Source organism: Gorilla gorilla, chromosome 8 (assembly GCF_029281585.2).
Source record: "Gorilla gorilla gorilla isolate KB3781 chromosome 8, NHGRI_mGorGor1-v2.1_pri, whole genome shotgun sequence".
Taxonomy (NCBI): Eukaryota; Metazoa; Chordata; class Mammalia; order Primates; family Hominidae; genus Gorilla; species Gorilla gorilla.
In genome coordinates, this window is record NC_073232.2 from 85,986,828 (window position 1) to 86,000,147 (window position 13,320).

Here is a 13,320-nt window from a genome sequence, read left to right on the forward strand (position 1 = left end):
CAGATTGTAGGCACAACAGAAAACTACACAGTGAATGTTCTTCTCGCTACTTTCATTGACTTTGATTTTTCTGGTTCTAGAAAAATGGTAGAAAATTTGTTGTAGTCAGAATTAGAAATAAAAATATATTGAGTACCATTGTGTTGAGGTAAAATATTTGCATGCATTTATACTTAAATGCCAAATACAAGTGCGTCACATTGCATGAATAATGGAAGTGTTAGACCCTAAAGATGCCGCAAGATTTTTTGAATACCACAGAATATCTCCATGGACCAGCCACTAGAATGAAAGTTCCACCTTTGTCCAGTTCTATGGTAGCAACAGAACATAGCAAGTTAGGCATAATGGCCTCTGCTCTCTATAATAGGTATGGGCTCATGTTTATTTTCTATGTCAGGCCTTCTAGTGGGTATAATAAAGGTAGACACAATCTTTATTTCTATGTGCTGACTAGACGCAAGGGAGAAGTAGTGACCCAGAAAAGATGAGTGGTGGGGGTGGAGTAGATGGTGAATAAGGTTTACAGTGATTTCTACTTAGTAAAGTTCAGTCACATTCTCAGGAGTGCATCTGTCTACAGCTGAGCTGAAACTAGAAGGCAAACAGTGAATAGAACAAGGATCAGAGGCTGTGCCACTGACACAGCAAACACTCCCATTTGTCCCTACAGTGTTCCACAAAAAACAAACCTGAAAAACTGTATCCAAATCTCTGGTGGTGGCCAGGGCTCCAAAAATCTGCATATTTAACCAGTATCCCAGGCAATTGGGGGCACACTAAAATATCTGTGTTCCTTCATGTCACCTGCTCAACAACTCAGAAGGTTACAAAAAGTAATCCAAGACTTAGGGAGGTTCTGTCAAACAGTGCCTGGGAGAACCAAACCTGAGCCCTTCTGATGCCAGAAATAGATTGTGTTCTTCACTGCACATTGCCACAACCTGGCGGCAAGTCTTTACACTTCTCTGAGCCTTGGCGTCCTCTTGTGTAAAGTGAGAGGTTAGGATTTCTTTTGTGTTTGGCCTTTGATGATGACCCGAGATGAAAGAGTTGTCTGCATCCAAGACAGCTGGATACCAAGGTGCCATTTTGGATCAGAGAAACTTGCACAAACTCTGGGCCAAATGGTTTTACAGTGGTCTCTGACTCTCCCAGATTAATTTAAGATGTATCCCAGAACGATTAGCCTATGGCCCATTTATATCAAGATCCAGCTGAGTTCTAATTGGCACGAGCAACCACTGGCACGGTACACACAAGTGCTTGCAAAGGTGATTGCCAACAGCCACCCAGCTGCAGCGGAGAGGATGTGGGCACAAACCCTTCAGATTAGGGTGTGTCACTTGAGACCAGGCCAGAGCCATCAAAGCACCCTGTTTTCCTCCACCCTTTCCGACTGCCCCAAGACTGGCACAGGGTTTAGTAAGAGCGAAAGTAACACTTGCCCATGTGGGGGCCAACAGTCTTTTCTAGGTTGAGTTTTCTAACTTGAGTGAGGTGCCAGACAGAAAGATGCCACCAGAGAGATTTGGCTCCCCAGTGTGCCATGCAGTAAAGCCTGGCCCTTATGGCCTGCCGGACAGCATTACAACAAGTGACAAGCGCACATTTACTATCATGGCCTGACTGAAAATCCTTGTCGTCTTAATTTGTCATTCCGAAATATATGAAAACACCTACTTAGGCCACAAAGCCTTCTTTTTCGCCTAATGGTGTTCTAGAAATAAACTGGCAGTGAAGGATACTGCATTGTTACGGGGATGTTGTCAGTTGGTTTCGTTTATCCATTTATCAATACCATTTTGCAAGAAATAGTCTCTGCTTTAGAGATGACACTTCATACATAACAGAGAGGGCGTGAGTTTTCCTTAACTGCCAGAACATTACATAATATAACATGTCACCAGGCCTCAAATGCAGCAGCAAAGACTCTGTATATAGGTGACTCCAGAGCCAACATGTGCTTAGCCAAAAAAAATGATTCAATGCCTTCAGAACGTGGGATGCAAAATGAGATTCTGCAGGAGTCAGGGGTCAATGGTGGGAGAGTGCAAGAAACAGATCTGACAGCTCCCAAGTTCGGGGCAATCTGTTCTCAGTTAACTAATAGTTGAGAGGGAACACTGAAGGATACAACATTGATACCCCAAAGCGCTCCAATCAGTTTCACTATTTGGCCTGATTTTATGTGTCTGTTTCCCATTCCTCCCTAACTCCTTCTTGGGCTGCAGAATGGGCCTCATTTGCAGGTTTGGTTATCAGTTATCAACTTCCACTGGGATAAAGGACAATTAGGATACAACATTGATACCCCAAAGTACTCCAATCAGTTTCACTATTTGGCCTGATTTTATGTGTCTGTTTCCTATCCCTCCCTAACTCCTTCTTGGGCTGCAGAATGGGCCTCACTTGCAGGTTTGGTTATCAGTTATCAACTTCCACTGGGATAAACGACAATTAGGAAGTGGTGGGGACAGGAGTCCTGCCTGTGAAGTCCCAGTTAATCACCAAGCCATACAACCTCTCCTAAAGAATCAAGAGTGGATGCAGGCTGTTGATGTTTTTCATTCAAAGCTCGCAATGCACCGTTCTGAAAACTCTCCAGCGTAGAATTCAGGAACCCTGAGTTTTCTATCTCTGTCTAGTTCTGGACTGAATGGGCTCAAGTCATCTAGTTAACCTTTCTGGATCTCAGTCTTTTGAAAAGTGAAGCTAAGAGATCTAGCATTCTGCAGAAAAGTACTGGAGATGACTCAGGACTGAAAATGATCATGAAGCCCTTTGCAAATATCAAAGTGGTGATGAAGCAGTCATGAACTTTGACCAGAAGCCGTGTTTTGTGGGATTGACGCTTTAATCGCTCCTGTTCATCATTAGGACTGCAGCCAGAGTGTGGAAGGAGGTGAGTGCTTTGGTGGTCTTGCTAGGCTGAGGAGCGCGGGCTTTTGTAGATATGCAACAGTGCCCTCTATTGGCATCCGGCATATTTTAAGCCACTGGAGCTGGTAAGTCCATTTTCCTCTGCCCTGTGTCTTTGTACTTCTTAGTGGAGGCCCAGAGAGCTTGTGTGTAAGGGGCTGTGACCGGACAGCTCAGCAAGGGCTTTTGCTTCGCAGAGTGCTGCACGTACATTAGAAAGCTGCTGAGTGGAAATCTTATTCCCTGGGATTTTAAACAGCCACATTTCCTGGCGTTTGACATCAATGGGACATTTAGCAAATGGAGTGCCAGATGGAGCTCCTGGCTCTCTTTTCTGTAAGACACTTGAGAGTCAGAACCCTCCCAATGTTTGCACTTGATAGGCTTGCCCACCGTAGGGCTGGCCACGGCTCAGTGGATGCGGGGCATTCTGCGGGCTTGCAACGCGGGGAGAACGGGGACACACAGGATAGCACGTGGCAGCTCAGCCTGCATTGCTACACACAAAAGCATTTCAAGTTCCAGCATCCTTGGTAATTCGCTTTAACACTCAGTCACTCACTTCTCTTATGTTATCTGACTTCCTTACAAGCCACATGCAAGAAAACAAATAGTAATTGACTCACACTTTCACAAGCACTGTCTCTCCTGAACTTCTCAAGGCAGTAAGCAAGGCAAACCTCGGTGCCACTGTTTTGGAGATCAAGAAATGGAAGCTTAGATTGTTGAGGGACTTGCCCACAGTTCCATGGTATCACCTTATAACTTATAGAAAAAGCAATGAAATCTCAGATTTTTGTCTAATATCTAAGCAGTGCTCTCTTCCCCACCCCCCACCCCCTTTTGTTTTTTGAGACGGAGTCTCACTCTGTCTCCCAGGATGGAGTATAATGGCATGGTCTCGGCTTGCTGCAACCTCCACCTCCCAGGTTCAATTGATTCTCCCACCTCAGCCTCCCTAATAGCTGGGACTACAGACACAGGCCACCACACCCAGCTAATTTTTGTATTTTTGGTAGAGACATGGTTTCACTATGTTGGCCAGGCTGGTCTCAAACTCCTGACCTCGTGATCCACCCGCCTCAGCTTCCCAAAGTGCTGGGGTTACAGGCGTGAGCCACCACTCCCGGCCTCTCTTCCCCCTTTCTATGTGAACACATGTACTTTTATTAAATCATTTTGATTATTTTCTATTAATAATTCACATTTATATGAATAACAGAATTCAAGATTACTATATAGTCCCTAGAAATTGCTTTGTTACTCACTATATTTATGAAGGCTCCTAGTAAATCTCCATGGTGATATTTGGAGAGTCTCTGATATATTCAAAGTTGTCCTGTTTTTATACTGAAGGCAGCCGACACTGATCCAGTCAATGAAATCATGATTCTCTGAGAATGAATATTTGGATTTTTTTTCTTTTCATAAGGTTGCCGTGTCTTTGGTGTTCAGGCAGGTTGATGCCACATTGCTTTATTAAATTGGTGTAGTGGAGCATGGATTTTTTTATATTGTCATATGCAGTGATAATCTAAAATTCTAGAGCTATTATTCATCTCTGAGGATGTTTTACTCATATTGCACAATAACCAAAAAGTATTTAGACCTCAAACAGCGGGTTAACTGGGCATGGCCCTGTCCTTGGACAGTTTGCAAGCTGTTATTTTTACAGATGTTCTCCTCAGTTCCCACCTTAATTCAGGTCAGGGGAGTTAATGGGAAATGAAACTGCATCTCCTCTACTTCCCTCCTTCCTGCACGGTTGACTTGAATTATAAACCAACAGCTATGCTCTGCCGCTTTATCAAGCGGCAGAGTTGTTTACCACCTCAACCAGAAGATGCAACGATTAGCTGTTTTTTTTTCTGGCTTTAGAAAAAGGTTACCTCGTAAATAGATGAGGAGACAATCTGCACATCTGCCCCATCTTACCTTTGACTTAGTTACCTACTTCCCTACTGAAACAATAAACCAGTCTCTGGCTGTTGCTGCAGAAGAATCTGCTACAGAAATATCTGTCACACTTTAAAATTGTTTCCCACACACCAAACAAGCTCAACCGCTCTTCTCTTGTTCCAAAACAAAAGCCTTATCCTGTAGGACTCTTTCAACAAAAACCAATGATGAACACCTTTACTTTTTCAGGTAAAACTAATAATAATGATCACAAAACAAAAACTTGCTCTTTGTATTTATTCAACTTCCTCTGGCCCCCCCTACATTAAACCAAGTGTTTGAGAAGAGTTTCAAGAAATCTTAACTTCAGAAGGAGTTTTAGAAAGTTCCTATTGCAATCTCCGATTAACGTGGAAATCCATTCTCTTGATAAATACTTCCACTAACAAAGAGGCCTCTCTTTAAAAGATTGTCCATTCCTTTTCTGGAGAGTTCTAAAAGAGGATAATCAAAAGGAAAGACCCTTCTTTCACTGGAATTTATGTCTTAGTAAGTGTTCGTTTCAGATATATTCACAAGTAAAAAGAGAGTAAACTCTAAGACTCAAAAATGGGCCATTTCTATGAAATAAGGACACAACAGATCAAAGCTGAAAGATTTGATCAACCTTACCAATTGTTGAAAGACAAGTCTTATAGAAGGAAGCTTGGCCAACTCCAAAACTGACTCCTTTCCAATGCTTAGTGATCATCTGGACACACTTGTGGAATGTGACATTTTGGTCTAACACAAGCACAGAATAACACGTAGCATATACCCAAATGAAATGAATCACTAGCAAACGGATCCTTAAAGTCTACAAAAACCAACCACAGGGCTGTAATGAAAGAAAGTGATGACAGACAAGTTATAACATACAGCCAGCCAAATTCTGAACACAGTATTTTGGCAGACTAGTCTTGGACATGGGAAGAATTATGCTGTTCAATTTACAACTTATTAAAGAGGGAAAGAAGTCATCGATACAGATGGCTGGTTCTATATCAAAGAAGACTAGGAGAGGTGATATTACAGAGCTTCTATAGAGCAAACTGTCAAGCAGTACTTAACTCACTTTCCCCCATAACTAATCATTAGAAAAGAATGAATTTTCAAAAGGTTAAAAAAATTGCAGTGTTCTTAGCAAGCCATGGCTTTGCTCACTTATCTGCAAAAGCCTGGACATGCTGATAGAGTCAGCTTCATTCCTTAGGCAAGGCAATAATTACTTTTTCACATGGTGCATGTTCTCTGCAAGCAGTTGCTCACGACAAGTGGAATGAAATGCCTTTGTTAGGGGGTGAGGAGAGTTTATCGTAATGTTTTATGATAGTAGATGAAATCTGCCCCTATATATAACATAAAAACTACTTTTGATTTACCAGAAGGAACACATGGTACCTTAAGTACAGTCTATGAATATTTTGAACAGTAAGCCTCAAATAGGTAACAGAAGTGTCAAGCATGAGACCAAGACTCATCTGGGCCTAAATGGACTTTGAAGTTGGTTTTATTACACCATAAATGAAGTAATGTTCACTGTTGCCTTCAGTTGCTGTAATAGAAGAGCCAGAAGTCTTGCGTTGTGGTCCCTATTTTGCTCTTAATCATGTGTGCCTGATTTTGAATAACCTTTCAGAGGCCTAAGCTGGCTTATCTATAGAAAGAAAAAAGCTGGATTAAAGTATCTCCAAGATTCATTCAGTCCTTATATTCTATGATTTTTATCTTCTTGGATGGATAACATCACCACCCAGCAGTGGAGAAGAGAAGACATCAGGAATTCTCCTAACCCTTTGGTCCATGGAGGTCTCCTGGATAATATATTTCAGAAGAGAAATAGGATGTTAGTCCCTTGACGCCCACATGGCTGTGAATTAATCATCCCACCACTGAGCCATTTGTGACCTTAGAAAAGACTCTTAAATTCCTTTCACTTTTATTCATTTGTAAGTGGCAATAACCCGTCCAACCAACCCGCAGCCCAACCAGACCTCATTTATAAAAATTAATTAGATAACATCTTAGGTTTCCTAGTCCATGGAAGTAAATGTTCTAAAAATGTAACTACTAGGTTGGTGCAAAAGTAAATGCAGTGTTTGCGATTTAAAAGTAATGGCGAATTATCCTCAGCAAACTAACGCAGGAACAGAAAACCAAACACCACATGTTCTCCTTTATAAGTGGGAGCTGAACAATGAGAATACATGGACACAGGGAGGGGAACAACACTTACTGGGGCCTGTTGGAGGAGGGCAGAGGTGGGAGAGCATTAGGGAAAACAGCTCATGCACATGGGGCTTAATACCTAGGTGACAGGTTGACAGGTGCAGCAAACCACCCTGGCACACGTTTACCTATGTAACAAACCTGCACATCCTGCACATGTACCCCAGAACGTTAAAAATTTATATAAATAAATAAATAAAAGTAATAGCAAAAACTGAGATTACTTTTGCACGAACCTAATAATGTTTATTTTTAAAAACAATACATGTAACTAGCAACCTCTTGTGCTGTCATATATAAGCTTTTAAAAAGAATATTTTGAGTGCACTTTGACGCATGATTTAATTACCACTTTTCTTTACAACCGTGAAGCTTCTCACTTTTGTTCTGAGTGTACAAGCTGTTCATCAGAATAAGTTGCCGGCTTGGGCCACTTCCTTTTCTCTACAGAAGGATTTCACATGGCGAGCTGGAATTTCCTTTATTTAAGATGCTTGAAAAATCTGGAATGGTCTCATTGATTTATTTCTGGAGTGGGAGTGTCCAACCTAAAGGGTCTCTTCAGCATGTCCGTAATTTCTATTTCACGTATGAAAAGTTAACGCTAAGCAGTTGCTCAGCACATGCTAATCAAAATTTCACAGATATAAAGCCCTGAGTTAGGAACATCCAGATGTATTTCAAAACTGGGTAAAGTGCCCCAGCACATCTCCACAGTAGCTACGTATATGGTGGGTGGCCACTGGGCTTTAACTGGTGAGTAAAGACTAGCATGAAGGACTCTATGGAAGATTCCATTGAACTTTGCAAGACTCTAGCGAACCATACAATTTCCTTCCTTCTCTTTCAGTTGGCTCGTCAATCCATAAGGAGTACCCATTTATGTAGAATTTTAATATTTCGGAGTAACAAATTATGCCTCTCCTATTAACATAGCCAGGACAAGATATGAAGCCACCACTGATTTTTTTATTCAATATTAATTCTACCATAGCTATTTTTCACCTTTAAAAATCCAACCATAACACAGACCCGAAAATAGATGATTCAGGCCTCTTGTTTTTAATACATTCTGTGGGGGAGTTTTTGGTTAATTTCCCAGAGGTTCGCAAAACTAAAAAAATCCTTCCCCATACTAGTTTTAGGAGGAGCCAGCCCAAAAATTTCCTCACGACCCTGAGTTAACCGAGTTATTTCTGGATGTGAAAAATAAATCTGAACATTGTAGTAGAGGGAACCCTAGGGTGATCTTCCCTTAAGACTTTAGAGTTCTCTTCAGAAGTAAGGAGGCAAAAGTAGACGGGGTTGGGGGGCCAGAGATGAGAGGCAAGTCACAAATGAGTTAGACCTAACACTCAAAAGGAGAAATTAAAGAAAGTAAATTTCTGTTTTCGCTCTGGAATAGGGAAGAGCGAGGAGTCACTGGCTCTGAGTCTTCAAGTTTAGGAAGGACCTTGACACAGGGAGATCGGAAGGAGATGGACTGCACCTCCCTGAGGACGTGTCAGCAGGAAGGAGACACAAAATTACAATACTGGGGGCTTGCATTAGGCACTGAGAAGCGTTTCCTGACAGTGAGGGCTGTTAAACACTGGAATGAGGTACCAAGGGACCTTGGGCAATCTCCGTTCTTGGCAGGTTGAGAAATTAGATCCTTATCTGCTGGAATCAAAGCTATGGGGAGAGAATTGGGCAACCTCAAGAGACCCCTTTCAAACCTAAGAATCTCTACCCGGCCAGTCAGAGGAAAGTCGGTAATTTAAAAATGAAGAAGGCTCTCCACTGACTTGCTTATACATTTCCTTTTTCTGTCAAAACGAGAAATTTTTTTTTCTTTTCTGAGAGGATGTATATCCTGAGGAAATTATTATTTTTTATTTGCTTTTGATAAAAATAGTGCCAACCACTTCTGGGTTTTTTGCAGAGCTCACAGGTGGGGGTGAAGAAAGCCTTTGGCAATGCCTGCAATAATAGCTCAATATGAGTCCTCCAAGAGGTCTTCATTAAGGGAGGCCTGAGAGGGCAGAGCCACTCAGTGCTACAGTTTGCAAAAATCCTTAGGATGTTGGCCTGTGTGGCTCCTAAAAAAAAAAAAGAAAAAAAAAACAGCTGCAGGGGGGATTTGTTTTCATAGGGCAGCTACTTGAGGGGTTTGGTCACTGCTGCTGAGCCACAACATTCTGAGTATTGGGGAAAGGATACACTTACATTCAATACGAGTGCTTCTAAGAAAATCGCACTTTTCTTATAAGCTTCCGGATAAGAATTATGCAAGGACAGTTGTATTGCATCAAAACATGTGGTTTTCACACGCATTGCTGTGCAGATCACAGGATTTTTGCACTTGACAAGAACATCTTGGGGGGAGGACCAAGAAAGAAATTTGAACCCCTCAGCAGACTTCTCTTGATCCGCCCCTTTCACTGTTCCCATACCTTTAGACCAGCCGTGCTAGATTTTGTTAAGTAAAAATGGAGACCCTGACTGCAGAAAGCAATACAGCCATTCCAGCAAGGAAGGACAGGAATCCATTTTGTCTCTTTTAAAATACAGAGTTAATAGTAACTTCAAGATCGTTTCTGCAGCCTTTTCTGAGAGAAGCTGAAGCAAGTGCCCTTAGGGAGTGATTATTATCTGTTCTCTCGGTTGTTGTTTTGGGTACAATATGTAGTTTTCCCCTGGCAACTGGAAAATTATGTTGTGGCAGGAAGGACATCATTCTGCCTGTCTTGAAATGCTTTTCCCAAGAGATCTCAAGCTGAGGCTGTGTTGATAAAACACACACATAGAGAAAAGAAAATATCTTCCTTCCTTACTTCTTCTCTCTTTCTTATCGTTACACGTCTTTGGAAGGGAATAAACTAAATATAAAAATAAAGGACAAGAAAATTGAATGAACACCTAACTTGAAATAGGCAGCTTCTGTCCATGCAGCAAGTGGGCTAAATTATTGCAATTTCTATAAAACTGTTTCAGCACCAAATGGAAATTGGCCCATGTGCAGATTGGGGCAGCTTTCTGCAATTGAACCAATTGAACTTTTTCGAAATTGTACATATACGCACATCCGAAAGCTCTATACAACTGATTGTGTTGTAGCTAAGGACTGGTGAAATCCCCAAGGGAACCAGTTATACTCTTTCTACGTCTTTCTAACTCTCAAAAGTTGTGTTTTAAACACTTTCTCACTTCTTCCTACGAATGACTTCACTGTTTTATTTGTTGTGCTTACTGGTAACCAAAAATTATTTCAAGGTTCTATCCCAAACTCCCCTACATTTCTGGTGGCTTTGAAGTTACTCTAACGATTCTCTGTTCAGAAAGGTGGCTCCCACTTATCTGTGATTAGAGCATTTTGTGAACAAACGAGGCTGTAGAAATGAGTGCAGTGATGTAAATTCCTACACATGTTTTGGGCAAATAAGTTTATCTGACATAAATTGTTCTCCTTTCCTCCTCTGAGACCCTGGAACAAGCAGAGGAAAGGGTCTAGGCATTGAACTCCGGTGCACCTGTGATTAAACTTCAACTTGCCATGTCTGAGCTGTGTAACTTTAAGCAAATTGCTTACCCTCTCTGAGCGTTAGGTTCCTCATCTGTCAAATGAAGGTTCAAGTCTCATCCTTACAAGATTATTGTGAAGATTAACTGAGATGATACATATGATGCATGTGGTGTAGAACAGGTACCTGGTGCTATTGATGTTATCCTTTGGTCCATTAGTAAGAACATGTCCCAAACCCAAGCTTGTATCAAGTCCCTTAGAAGAAATTGAAAAGAAGACTCACAAGAATACAAACGGAAGGATAGATACTGATATTAACAAAACAGGCTCGAAAAAATCCTAAAAAGTGAGTTCCCTATTTTTCTATCTACCTTCCTGGTCTCTTTCTTTACCTCCTGAATAGTTTGCCTGGGTTCCCAGATGCAGACACTGGTTTAACCTCAGCAAGTTGTAACTCTCATTAAAGTGATTCAACTCTTCTGCTCTTTGCTTCCAGAATAATTAAGAATAGCAATGTCCAGATGCTCTCCTAACCAGTTCCCACATTAGCATCTTCCCCGTTCTCTGAAAAAAAAAAAAAGGTGACCTTTTGACCTAATTCATTGGGAAGGCTGTTGTGAACTTCCTGGGTCAGAGTCGCCTGGGGTCAGTTACATTAATAGCCATCTAAACCTTCCTCTAAACCTTCCTGGGAATTGTAAAAACCTCCCAGATCCATGATAATAATGAGCTTTAAGCGTCCTTCTTCTCATTTCCAAAGGATTGAGGAATTTGGGCTTTCCCCAGTAAGCCTGCATTGCACTTTGTCTTCTGACTCCATCAATTTATCATGCAGCATTGGATAATCCAAGAGTTTGTTAAATTCTCTATTTCTACAAAATATTTCCCATTGATTAAATTGCTCATTGAAACCAAGTCTATCTTCAGAAAGAGTTCTACTGAGACTATATTGATCAGTCTCCAGAGTAATGAGTGTATCTACTGAGCACATGCTTCATAGCTGACATGGTTCTAACAACATTCGCTAAATTCACCCTCCTAACGTTCTGTGAAGCAAGTGCTTGTGATACAGATAAGGGAAACTGAGGAATTGAAAGTCACAGAGTCACTGAATGGTGGGATGGGGAACAAACTCAGGCTGTCTGAACTCACTCTGATATCCTGCAAAGCAGTTACTAGCACAGACTCTTTCATTCAATTGCTTATGATGGACTGTGCACTGATACTTTAGAGAAACTGAAATGAAACACAAAAAATATGGTTTTGGTTGATGTTTTTCCTAAGAAATGAGGATGAGGTTACTTCACTTTAATATTACACCTACGTTTAATTAGAATGCAAAACTGATGAAAATTCTAGATTTTTCAGAAAGAAGCCTTTTTTTTTTCTGTTTGAGCCAAATCACTATAATGTCTGTTTCCAAAAGCCAATAGTGAAAAAGTTCTCCCCAAAGTGAAGAGATCCTATAGAAATTTAAAACCATAATTAGGAACAAACCATAGCGGTCATTTCCATTTGCTGTGGCAGGTATTCAACTGCGGTATACAGATTTCATCTCCACCTAGAAAAAGTGAGTTCTAGTGTCTTACTGCTTTGAGGAAACCAGTGAGATGGGAGAGTTCCCTGACCCCCTTGTGGGACCTGCGACAGTGGGGTGGGGGGCGGCTCATTTTGCTCAGCAGAGCTTAAACCCCTTGTGGGAGGAGGAGCATGCAGGTGAGCGGGTGAAAGAGCCAGGGTGAGTGTCTTTAGGCGCCAGCAGGAACGAACCCTGTACTGGTCCACAGCAGCCTCTAGGGGTTGCCCCCGACCTCTGGAGCCCCAGAGGGCATGTGTTGCAAACAATTCTCTTTTAGTATTTGCCGTCCACGGATGGCTAAGTGTTAACCAGCTCAGTGGAGAATCACGTTGGCATACACCCTGCCCTCTTGGTACCCTGATTCTTGTCCAGCATCCAGGAAGAATCAGGTCACACGGACTTGAAGGATGGTGAATGCAGAGGTTTTACTGAGTGATGGAGGTGGCTCTTAGCGGAGGGGAGCTGGAAAGAAGATGGTGCCCAAAGAAGGTGATCTTTCCCTGAAGCGCGGCTGGAGTCGTGCCTTCTGAAGTTAAGCCACCTCTATCCATAGTCTCTAACACTCAGTTGCTCCTTCTCCTCTCCATGTTCAGCTGCTTGACTATCTGCCCGCTGAGGTCTGGGATTTATATGGGCACAAGATGGAGGGGAAGGGACAAGGAGAACCAAAAAGTAACATTTGGGCTGAAAAACAAGGATAACCGTTCTCATTTAGGGCCGCGGATTCCAGGCCTGAGGGTGAGGACTTTGCCGGGGAACCACCCTCTTCTACCCAGTATTTCCCCACCTCCTGTCCATATCACTAGTATGGGAATTGTATGGAAAATTTTAAGCCTCTATTAAGTTGGCAAAGCGATTTAAAAATCAAGTCCTAAGCCCTGAATTTTCCCAGGCTTTGTCTTGTTCTGGCTGACCGACTAGCTGTGATCTAACAACTCTCCTTGTGAGCCACAGAAGCTCTCTATGACATTTTCAGTGCAGGTGCCTGAACCTCGGATGGATAACCAGTGCAACTAAAGATTTAAGGGCATTTCCTTTTTGTCTGTTTGTTTGTTTGTTTGTTTGTTTGTTTGTTTGTTTGTTTGTTTGTTTGTTTTGAGACAGAGTCTCACTTTGTTACCCAGGCTGGAGTGCAGTGGTGTGATCT

General features: G+C 41.9%; 1 long non-coding RNA gene across 1 annotated transcript in view; it reads left to right on the forward strand.

Moving 5' to 3' along the window:
* Positions 1-2,569: 2,569 nt before the first annotated feature.
* The window catches only part of LOC115936033 (uncharacterized), a 42,759-nt gene continuing 32,008 nt past the window's right edge, over positions 2,570-13,320 (forward strand). The window contains exon 1 of the long non-coding RNA XR_004071613.2: positions 2,570-2,905. This is a non-coding gene — a long non-coding RNA (uncharacterized lncRNA). The remainder of the gene's footprint in view (positions 2,906-13,320) is intronic.